Source organism: Protomyctophum bolini (genome assembly GCF_963924005.1).
Source record: "Protomyctophum bolini genome assembly, chromosome: 22".
Lineage (NCBI taxonomy): Eukaryota > Metazoa > Chordata > Actinopteri > Myctophiformes > Myctophidae > Protomyctophum > Protomyctophum bolini.
Window position 1 is genome coordinate 30520071 of NC_137883.1, and position 12117 is coordinate 30532187.

The 12117-nt window shown below is 38.0% G+C and overlaps 1 long non-coding RNA gene across 1 annotated transcript in view; it reads left to right on the forward strand.

The window, feature by feature from the left end:
- Window positions 1-2855: 2855 nt before the first annotated feature.
- LOC308309428 overlaps window positions 2856-12117 on the forward strand; it is a 37955-nt gene continuing 28693 nt past the window's right edge. Inside the window, exons 1-2 of the long non-coding RNA XR_013963396.1 lie at window positions 2856-3121; window positions 8305-8395. This is a non-coding gene — a long non-coding RNA (uncharacterized lncRNA). The remainder of the gene's footprint in view (window positions 3122-8304; window positions 8396-12117) is intronic.

The following is a 12117-nucleotide window of genomic DNA, read 5'->3' on the forward strand; positions in this document are numbered from 1 at the left end:
TAAGACGCGCAAACGCGGGAAGCGAACGCAGCTCATACATATTTTGGTTTTTTTAAGATTTATTTTTAAGTTATTATTTTTTTTAAGTTACGTTTTTAACTTAGCCATAAACATATAAGGAGTCCCCAAAGCAGCTATACGTCCAAATATGGAGTGTGTTGCATCAATCATGCACAGAATACAAAACTCTGATGCTGGCATTCAAAGCAACCAAAGGTATGGCTCCCCCATATCTTGCAAGTATGATTGACCCCTACAAACCCTCCCGCGCACTCAGATCAGCTAACGCAGGGAAGCTGGAAGTACCCTCACTAAAAACGCCGGGACAACGCTCCACACGTCCCAAACTCTTCTCCCTTCTGGCTCCAAAACTGTGGAATGCACTTCCCATGGCAGTCAGAACTGCAGCATCACTCCCAATCTTCCGCCGTGGTCTGAAAACCCACCTTTTCAGACTCCATCATGGCCCATAGCACTTACTCTACCCTAGATAGCACTTCTGTAGACTTCTATAGCATTTAAAACTTATAGCATGTTATGTAGACAGCACTAGAATTGCATTGTATATAGTCATAGCACGCCATAGTACATATGTATAGCATAGTAGTATATATAGTTTATACGTATAAGTTTCATTATATAGATATTCCACTGTTACTTTCTTAGCTCACGCATGTTTCATGATGAATGTTTTTATGTGATGTATTCCCATGCTTTTGTTCTTGCTTAATGTAAGTCGCTCTGGATTAAGAGCGTCTGCTAAATGCCTAAATTGTAAATTGTAAATTGTAAATCACAAACAAATCACTCAGCTCCATATATGGGCACAAAGGGGGGACACACGGACACACGGACACACAGACAGACATGATCTGCTAGGTCTCATAGTAAGTGCTCACTGATTTCGCAATCACTGCGTTCGCAATAAGGCACACTGAACGCACTCTGTGACGTCACCGTCCACCACACTCAACAAACTGACCACATTCCCGGTGCATTTCCGAACGCGCCCATTATCCCAACCTGTGGAGGGCAGCAATGTGCCGGAAGGCATCCAGTCTGCCGGAAAAGAAGAAGAAGAAGAAGAAGAAGAAGAAGAAGAAGAAGAAGAAGAAGAAGAAGGAACTCAGAACAGCTAGGGTTGTTCCCATAGGGGTTGTTCCCTACTCCCCCATATGGGGAACCAGACTCTAGTGGACTCTATAGTGATGATTTCGGACAATACTCCCTGTATGGGGAGCACCGACTCTGACGTCAATATCGGTAGAGGGCGCTGCAGGTCCGCGGGTTCATGTATTTTTTATTTGCATTGTAATCCCCATTAGGTTTTTTCAGATCGCCTCATAAAGAACTGTTTGAAAAATAAACAAATCATCCCGGCCGTTTCACTCATTTGGATATGAAGAATCAACTGACAGTAAGAAACCAGTCAAAACGCTGCTGCTGAATTTCCGCTAGGAACAGACTGTATCAAAAAAGTGACTGCAGGCTGGACAGTTTGTAAAGTTATTTTTAAATTCATGAATGAATAAAGAAAAAAATAGGTTAATGAAAATATGTTTGCAGGCATTTAGGCCTATATGTCTATGATAAAAAGGTTATTTTAAAATAACAATGGGCCTATGATTATTATCAATAAATTAATATTAGGCTATATCCATTATCCAGCAATATGAAAACAGTGCACCACCTTGGCCATAATGAAAATATCAGCAGCATGATTGATTAACCACATGAACCCCCGCTAATCCTGGCAGGAATGAATGAATATTAATAAAACATATGTTCGGACACAATTAATATGTGTCTCACATCACATGCATGTATTTAGCCTACGTTTGTGATAAAGAATCTCACAAATATATTCTACAGCAAGCAACTGATTCCTCTCCTAACGTCATGCGCTGGGCCTGGGTGATACAATGAATTCAGATTAGTAATACTATTGCAAATGAGTAGATTTATTATAAATAAAAAAAAACAATTTCAAATAAATGCACAGATCATTTGTCTCGAGATCTGTAGCTTCAAGATCCGCCAGGGAAGAAAGTTTAAAAAGTAAATTTGTGTTGAGTTCAACTTCTTTCGCTGGTTCAACTTCTGCCTCTTCTGAGTTGGAGCGCAATGAGCGCAATGCATGCAGAAGCAGCGCACGTGCGCAAACGCGTGCATGTGCGTTCAAGAGCGAGCTTGCGCAATGCATTATGGGGCAGATTTGCTTCGCTGTGTTTTTGTAGTGACCATCGGATGCTCCCATAGAGTATTAAAAGGATAGAGACTAAACTAGCGCGAAGCTCCGCCCCCTCCGCTATTCATGTCAGTGGAAGTTGCTCAGTGGCGTTTTGAAGCACCCGGAAAGCTGCCGGAAGTACCGTCTATTTCGCTGATTCAGCATTTCACTTCCGCATTTGGACACCACATTTTGGTGTCCAAATGCGGAAGTGCACCCAGAGTGCACCTGGGCTTTACATTGGGCGCTCGGTTGCACGGGGTTTCCTCGTCAAGAATCCACGGGTCCGCCTGCAGTCCTTCCTCTTACCACTAGGGACCAGCGCTTCAACATTGGAGTGCCTAGCTGGCCCCTGCTCCCTACAATTCCCGGTGCATTGTGGGATACTTCAGTCCACTACGTTAGGGTGCAAAAATGCTCACTACACATTCGGACACTATAACAAAATGGCGGAACCCCAAAAGTAGTGCACTATGTCTATATGGGGCATAGGCTTTTAATACTCTATGGGCATAGGGAATGAATTCGGACGCAGCCTGTGTGTTTCCACCCGGACGAGAGAGAGAGTTCCTCGACCGTCCCTGTCTGTCGTACGGGTGGAAACACTATTGAGAATTTGAGAGTGAACGAGATTCACGGAAAGTCTGTTAGAAGTTATTAGAATAAACAGCTTATCCTCCATGGAGAAAACCTTTCTTCATAATGTTTAAACGGTCTGAACGAGCCTGTGTCTGTGTGACTAAAGAGAATAACGGACAGATTGTCTCGTTGTGAAAACGGGAGGAATTTCTTTATTTCATACGGAGTTTGTTTGTTTAGTAAGCTAAGCTAACGCTGAGCTAGCTTCAAGTACACACGTTGGACTGGAGGCGTTTCTACCAGAACAAAACGGTATGTTTATGTTTTTTTTTACTATATACAATAAGAATATATAATATATACAATAAGAATATATAATATATACACTAAGAATGTGTGTTTTCTACCAGTAGAAGGTAGTTTTTCCCCTCACTGTATATGTTTATTTCCCCTTTTTACCTCCTTTATGATGAATTCCTGTTCTGTTCTTTGGCTATATAGAAGTGTCTATTTGTACGTCTCTAAATGTTTTGATGAATTGAACAAGGTGGACCCTGTGGTCTTTGTTGAGTTGTGCTTGAAATGTACTAGAATTCTGCAAACTGTTAATAAATATTTCAATCAATCAATCAACCAATATACAATAAGAACAGTGTGTCATGCTTTGTTTACATATTGTCCTGAAAGAAAATGAGGCATTCCAGTATTATTAGTGAACCTGACAAAATAAAACAATGTTTTCATTATTATTAGTAGTAGTAGTAGTAGTAGGCAGCCAGCTCTGGTCCACTCATTAGAGCTATGGACCAGAGCTAGTAGGCAGCTAGCCCCTCTCGGAACCCTCCGAAAGCTTTTATGATTGGACCTAGCTTTGCGTAGGGTTCCTGGACATTACAACATTTTCTAATGCGATTGTTGGAACGCGGACCTAAACAAACTCCTCGTTTAGTCGATCTGCGCGGTATTACGCCGTTTTTACCTGTTATGGCTTACGAATGTGCGAACTATAAGTACCTTACATACCTCTGAGAAAATCTCCTGTGTCGCGGAAGCCGTTAAGTATTTTTAATCCATGTTTGATTAAAAATGTCGCTTTGATTTCTTCTTGTTTATTTACAGTTTATTGTACCGCCTCCCGATGTGCGGTTGGCTTGTGCAGGCTACGTCATAGCTATAGCGCCATTAGCTAGCCAGATAGGCGGTACAATGAGGTGTCAATAAACAAGGTAGGAAGAAGCGACATTTTTAATCAAACATGGATTAAAAAGACTTAACGGCTTCCGCGACACAGGAGATTTTCTCAGAGGTATGTAAGGTACTTATAGTTCGCACATTCGTAAGCCAGCACAGGAAAAAACATCGTAAAACCGCGCAGAATCTTTTCTCCTTACGTGTTTACATTGTATTTGTGTGTGCATAACTGGTAGCAGCCCAGCGTGAACCAGGAAGGACCCAATGGGTAAAGTCATAAAAGTGTCAGAAACTTTACTACATTTGGGTTCTGCTTGTGGGGCTAGTAGGCAGCCAGCTCTGGTCCACAATTTACAATTTAGGCATTTAGCAGACGCTGTTAATCCAGAGCGACTTACATTAAGCAAGAACAAAAAAGCATGCGAATACATCACATAAAAACATTAAAAAAAAACAGCAGCTCGTGTGTGTGCATGTCTGTCTGTCGTCTGTCTGTCTGTGTGTCTGTCCCGCTGTTACTGTATATGTGGACCTGGCCCCTTTTGTGCCCATATATGGAGCTGAGTGATTCACAATAGGGCTGTCAGAACGAATTTCATAATATGAAAGAAATTCGAATATTAAAAAATATATATATATTCGAAAGCTAAAATTGCCATTCGAATGGAGCTTTTATCATTTATTAATTCTATTTAATATTTTTATTTTGTTTTATGTTATTTTATCCGCTCACTAAATGTATTGAGTAACGAATCTACCGCTGTGAAATCTCCCATCTGCACGCACGCACACACGGTCACACGCGCGCCTCGTCACCTCCTCCCTCCTCTGCACGCATGCACACACGCAGTCGCACAGCGCGCTGCAACTAAGAAGAATCACTCGCATGTTTTATTAGTACCGTCGAGTCTGTCGCATATTGTGGACAGTTTGAAAATGCGGGTCCTACGTGCATTAAACCATTAACGTTGGTCCGGCTGGTTTCATTTTGTCCTACGCGATTACGTGAATCAGCATGGCTGCGCCTGCAGTAGGCTATTACCAAAACAAACACATGGTAGGCTACTTTTGTGTTGCACATGGAAAGCAACTGAAAACGACCATGGATATATTAAAGACAGTTCCCCTGTGCTGCTATGCACAGCGGAGATAATGCAAAACTCCAGGTACGAACCAAAACACTGACTGTCTGAAGCTGATCATCCACGAGTATATCTCCAGACTAGTCCTGCAGTCCCGCAATGAAGGAAAGACAATCTCGCCTCTCACTATAGTCCACTACAATGCCATTCTAGCCTTAAAACCTACATTTATGTGTTATTCAACAATTACTTTAGCGCAAAATATAGGCATCTCTATCTCATCGTGACAGCATTCCGTTTAAAAAGAAAAAAGAAAAAGTTCATGATTCCTGACTAGCCTACTCACTACTCAGACTATACTGTATCAGAAGTATACAACGTTCACTGTAAAATGCATTTGCACTATAGACAGACAACAATCTTACCGTGCTGAGTGCACTGTGCTCAATAAAACAACAGTTTAAACGCTATTTTGTGCCGAAAACCATTATTACATGTTCTGAAAGTACTCCTTTGTCGTTTGGAAGGGGGGGCCCTCTAGTGGACAGAACGTGCATCGTCAAAACCTTGTTATTCTGTGTATTATTATAGGCTAAATATGAGCTAAAATACAATGTAAATATTCGAATATATTCGAAAATTACAAATAATTAAGCAATGAAATTCGAATTGGATTATAGAGGTGAACTGACAGCCCTAATTCACAAATCACTCAGCTCCATATATGGGCACAAAGGGGACACACACAGAAAGACATGATCTGCTAGGTCTCATAGTAAGTGCTCACTGCGTTCGCAATCACTGCGTTCGCAACTATGCTATACATATGTACTATGACGTGCTATGACTACATACAATGCAATTATAGTGCTGTCTACATAACATGCTATAAGTCTGTATCAAATGCTATCTAAGTCTACAGAAATGCTATCTAAGGGGGTAGGGTAAGTGCTATGGGCCATGATGGAGTCTTTTCAGACTACGGCGGAAGATTGGGAGTGATGCTGCAGTTCTGACTGCAATGGGAAGTGCATTCCACAGTTTTAGAGCCAGAAGGGAGAAGAGTTTGGGATGTGCGGAGCGTTGTCCCGGCGTTTTTAGTGAGGGTACTTCCAGCTTCCCTGCGTTGGCTGATCTGAGTGCGCGGGAGGGTTTGTAGGGTTCGATCATACTTGCAAGATATGGGGGAGCCATACCTTTGGTTGCTTTGAATGCCAGCAAGTGCACATGCTGGTAGGCCAGTAAGGAGGGAGTTACAATAGTCGAGTTTTGACAAGACTGTTGTCTGGATTAGGAGCTGGGCTGATTCCTGGGTGAGGAACGGACTAATTCGTCGTATGTTATAGAGTGTGAACCTACAGGATCGAGTGACAGCTGTGATGTGAGTTTTGAACGAGAGCTGACTGTCCAGGACAACACCAAGATTCATGGCTGTTGGGACAGACGTTGCCAGGGCGTTGTCTACGGAAATAGTTAGCTCCTGCATAGGGCAGGACTTGGCTCTAATGAAGGCATTAGAGCTGTGGACCAGAGCTGGCTGCCTACACAGCATATAATTTCCACAACCTAATAACATTGTCTCAACATTTTTTTTTTACCTCCAATGCAATTGGAGGCAAAATGATCACATTAACAGAGATGTAAATAGGTTTTCAATGTAATGAGTCCAGGGATTCAGGGATGGTCTTTTAGAAATTAGTCCCAGGGACATTTTATGAGTCCCACTTCAACGACATTGAGTTTGCTTTTGATGTGAAAATGATTACAAGCTAAATAAGCCACTGGCTTGAATCAGCCTAGCCGCGATTTGCAACTCTAGATGTTTTTATAATGGGACGAATCTAGAGTTGCAATACCCTCCATTGACTCCCCATTTATCCAAATTGCTTTTGTGATCTGCTTGTAATAAACAACGTTCAACTCACCAACATTGCAGCTGTAGGGAAAGCTTGAATGATCCTTTTTCAATCTGCAAAGCGTTTGTTTCATAAAAATCCACCGTAGAACATGTTGCTATGAGATACTTTCTGTCAAGACATTCTGTGCAGGTGATTCTTTTTCAAAGTGTTTGAGCTTGGAAGCACTCGTCGAAGTCACTGAACGGCCCTGCGTACCGCCTGAATGTCCACATAATGCAGGAGGCAGCAGCACGACCCGTTAATAAAAATGAGTGCCTCCAAACTCCAGCACTTAGAAAAAGAATCACATGCACAGGATTCCTTGACAGAAAGTATCTCATAACATTTCTATGGTGGATTATGAAATAAACGCTTTGCAGATTGAAAGAGGATAAGTTGAGCTTTCCCTACAGCTGCAATGTTGGTGAGTTTAACGTTGTTTATTACAAGCAGATCACAAACGCAATTTGGATAAATGGAGGGTATTGCAACTATAGATTCATCCCATTATAAAAACATCTAGAGTTGCAAAAAAGAATGATCAAATGAATACATTTTATGTTCATTTTATGACCAAAATAAACTAAACTACTACTAAATAATTAAAATTTATATTTTCTAATAAATAAATTGTACCTTTTTTAAAGAGAGCAAATCTTCTATCAGAGAGAGAATTACATTAAGATTTCCCACACCATATTGAGGTGAAAAAGGCCCTTACGTTACAGGAACCCCTTTTTGGTGTTTTAAGCATTATGTTATGCTTTAGCTGTTGAAAAATAGCAGATCTACAAGCTGATCTAGTGCGGCATATATGTATATTCTTTCAGAGTGAACGTTATTAACTCTTATACTCTAAGGTCATTACCACAATCAGTTACTCCTTCCTTAGTCACTGTAAGGGCCGATTCATACTCCTATTTTAGAGCCGAATAGAAGTGGGTTCGGCGCTGTAGAGCCTACAATGTGACGTCATTTGGCTCTGTAGAGCCTACAATGTGACGTCATTTGGCTCTGTAGAGCCTACAATGTGACGTCATTTGGCTCTGTAGAGCCTACAATGTGACGTCATTTGGCTCTGTAGAGCCTACAATGTGACGTCATTTGAGGTTCGGGGGGGCGGGTACCGTCCTAAAGTCGCCTCTTCGGTGCTACTGACGAGCCGAAATCCTTTCGGCACTACAGCGCCGAAACAGCGGTAAAATAGGAGTATGAATCGGCCCTCAGTGTCTCTCAGAGTCTTTATAATTATTCCCGAACTTTGGTATTTTAATTGTTTCTTTCTAGACTGTGGTACTTTGGTATTTTAATTGTTTCTTTCTAGACTGTGGAGTCCAGACAGCAGATGATCTGTCCAGACTCAGCCAGACCCGTTTCAATGAAACAGGAGGAAACGGAAGAGCAGCCAGACCACAGTAAGTCCCCCCCCTTTCCAGCTACAAGGTGTTCGTTGTCACATGATGCAACAGTTGACAGTCAAATGATTGTGCTTCAACTGTGTGGAACAAGACACAATTACACGTGATATGGAGGTGTGATTGATTGATTGATTGAAAATGGTACATTTCATTATATTTCACTTTCACAGTATGTAGAATGGGTGCATTTCATTATATTTCACAGTATGTAGAATGGGTGCATTTCATTATATTTCACTTTCACAGTATGTAGAATGGGTGCATTTCATTATATTTCACAGTATGTAGAATGGGTACATTTCATTATATTTCACAGTATGTAGAATGGGTGCATTTCATTATATTTCACAGTATGTAGAATGGGTACATTTCATTATATTTCACAGTATGTAGAATGGGTACATTTCATTATATTTCACAGTTTGTAGAATGGGTACATTTCATTATATTTCACAGTATGTAGAATGGGTACATTTCATTATATTTCACAGTATGTAGAATGGGTACATTTCATTATATTTCACAGTATGTAGAATGGGTACATTTCATTATATTTCACAGTATGTAGAATGGGTACATTTCATTGTATTTCACAGTATGTAGAATGGGTACATTTCATTATATTTCACAGTGTGTAGAATGGGTACATTTCATTATATTTCACAGTGTGTAGAATGGGTACATTTCATTATATTTCACAGTGTGTAGAATGGGTGCATTTCATTATATTTCACAGTGTGTAGAATGGGTACATTTCATTATATTTCACAGTATGTAGAATGGGTACATTTCATTATATTTCACAGTGTGTAGAATGGGTACATTTCATTATATTTCACAGTGTGTAGAATGGGTACATTTCATTATATTTCACAGTATGTAGAATGGGTGCATTTCATTATATTTCACAGTGTGTAGAATGGGTACATTTCATTATATTTCACAGTATGTAGAATGGGTACATTTCATTATATTTCACAGTGTGTAGAATGGGTACATTTAATTATATTTCACAGTATGCAGAATGGGTACATTTCATTATATTTCACAGTGTGTAGAATGGGTACATTTAATTATATTTCACAGTATGTAGAATGGGTACATTTAATTCTATTTCACAGTATGTAGAATGGTTACATTTCATTATATTTCACAGTGTGTAGAATGGGTACATTTCATTATATTTCACAGTGTGTAGAATGGGTACATTTCATTATATTTCACAGTGTGTAGAATGGGTACATTTAATTATATTTCACAGTATGTAGAATGGGTACATTTCATTATATTTCACTAGAATGGGTAGAATGGGTACATTTCATTATATTTCACAGTGTGTAGAATGAGTACATTTCATTATATTTCAGTGTGTAGAATGGGTACATTTCATTATATTTCACAGTATGCAGAATGGGTACATTTAATTATATTTCACAGTGTGTAGAATGGGTACATTTCATTATATTTCACAGTGTGTAGAATGGGTACATTTCATTATATTTCACAGTATGTAGAATGGGTACATTTCATTATATTTCACAGTATGAATGGGTACATTTCATTATATTTCACAGTATGTAGAATGGGTACATTTCATTATATTTCACAGTATGTAGAATGAGTACATTTCATTATATTTCACAGTATGTAGAATGGGTACATTTCATTATATTTCACAGTATGCAGAATGGGTACATTTCATTATATTTCACAGTATGTAGAATGGGTACATTTAATTATATTTCACAGTATGTAGAATGGGTACATTTAATTATATTTCACAGTATGTAGAATGGGTACATTTAATTATATTTCACAGTATGTAGAATGGGTACATTTCATTATATTTCACAGTATGTAGAATGGGTACATTTCATTATATTTCACAGTATGTAGAATGGGTACATTTCATTATATTTCACAGTATGTAGAATGGGTACATTTAATTATATTTCACAGTATGTAGAATGGGTACATTTAATTATATTTCACAGTATGTAGAATGGGTACATTTAATTATATTTCACAGTATGTAGAATGGGTACATTTAATTATATTTCAGTGTGTAGAATGCGCACATTTCATTGTATTTCACAGTATGTAGAATGGGCACATTTCATTATATTTCACAGTATGTAGAATGGGTACATTTCATTATATTTCACAGTGTGTAGAATGGGTACATTTAATTATATTTCACAGTATGTAGAATGGGTACATTTCATTATATTTCACAGTGTGTAGAATGGGTACATTTCATTATATTTCACAGTGTAGAATGGGTACATTTCATTATATTTCACAGTATGTAGAATGGGTACATTTAAGTATTTATAGCCATGTTCATTATATTTCACAGTATGTAGAATGGGTACATTTCATTATATTTCACAGTATGTAGAATGGGTACATTTCATTATATTTCACAGTATGTAGAATGGGTACATTTCATTATATTTCACAGTATGTAGAATGGGTACATTTAATTATTTTTCACAGTATGTAGAATGGGTACATTTCATTATATTTCACAGTGTGTAGAATGGGTACATTTCATTATATTTCACAGTATGTAGAATGGGTACATTTCATTATATTTCACAGTATGTAGAATGGGTACATTTCATTATATTTCACAGTATGTAGAATGGGTACATTTCATTATATTTCACAGTATGTAGAATGGGTACATTTAATTGTATTTCACAGTATGTAGAATGGGTACATTTCATTATATTTCACAGTATGTAGAATGGGTACATTTCATTTTATTTCACAGTATGTAGAATGGGTACATTTCATTATTTTTCACAGTATGTAGAATGGGTGCATTTCATTATATTTCACAGTATGTAGAATGGGTACATTTCATTATATTTCACAGTATGAATGGGTACATTTCATTATATTTCACAGTATGTAGAATGGGTACATTTCATTATATTTCACAGTATGTAGAATGGGTACATTTCATTATATTTCACAGTATGTAGAATGGGTACATTTCATTATATTTCACAGTATGTAGAATGGGTACATTTCATTATATTTCACAGTATGTAGAATGGGTACATTTCATTATATTTCACAGTATGTAGAATGGGTACATTTCATTATATTTCACAGTATGAAGAATGGGTACATTTCATTATATTTCACAGTATGTAGAATGGGTACATTTCATTATATTTCACAGTATGCAGAATGGGTAGATTTCATTATATTTCACAGTGTGTAGAATGGGTACATTTAATTATATTTCACAGTATGTAGAATGGGTACATTTCATTATATTTCACAGTGTGTAGAATGGGTACATTTCATTATATTTCACAGTGTAGAATGGGTACATTTCATTATATTTCACAGTATGTAGAATGGGTACATTTAAGTATTTATAGCCATGTTCATTATATTTCACAGTATGTAGAATGGGTACATTTCATTATATTTCACAGTATGCAGAATGGGTAGATTTCATTATATTTCACAGTGTGTAGAATGGGTACATTTAATTATATTTCACAGTATGTAGAATGGGTACATTTCATTATATTTCACAGTGTGTAGAATGGGTACATTTCATTATATTTCACAGTGTAGAATGGGTACATTTCATTATATTTCACAGTATGTAGAATGGGTACATTTAAGTATTTATAGCCATGTTCATTATATTTCACAGTATGTAGAATGGGTACATTTCATTATATTTCACA